This window comes from Mus pahari, chromosome 8, assembly GCF_900095145.1.
Source record: "Mus pahari chromosome 8, PAHARI_EIJ_v1.1, whole genome shotgun sequence".
In the NCBI taxonomy this organism is placed as follows: domain Eukaryota; kingdom Metazoa; phylum Chordata; class Mammalia; order Rodentia; family Muridae; genus Mus; species Mus pahari.
In genome coordinates, this window is record NC_034597.1 from 21,939,735 (window position 1) to 21,940,332 (window position 598).

Genomic DNA, 598 nt, shown 5'->3' on the forward strand with positions numbered 1-598 from the left:
TCTAGCACCTCCCACTAGTACAGTAACGAAATACAAGTCCCAGATCAGCTTTCCCTGGCAGGGAAGTCACCTGGCACAGAAGCAAGCGGCAGGAAGGAACCATGAAGTAGACAGCTTGTTTAGTGACCACCATTTATAGTTCCAAATTCTCAAGGAGTCTTTTTTATTCTTTCACGATTGATTCCAATTTGGGATTTTATGATTTTTTCTTCAGATTTCATTTTTTAATCTCTAAGTAGAATTTAAGCTACTTGTGGACCAAGCTTGTCTGATAAAATCATTACACCCACCTTAACAGGACAGACAATACCTATATTTATGTCTATATTCATATCCAGATCAGTATCATAGATACCAGAGCTTAAACCCAGGCCTTCACACAATCTGGGCAGTTACAGTACTACTGAGCTATAAACCCAATGCTAATATAATATCTCTTTAAAACAATCAGCACTGACCATGCCCCAGTGAGTATATGAACAATATAAATTAGACTTGGTTTCTTCTTCTTCTTCTTCTTCTTCTTCTTCTTCTTCTTCTTCTTCTTCTTCTTCTTCTTCTTCTTCTTCTTCTTCTTCTTCTTCTTCTTCTTCTTCTT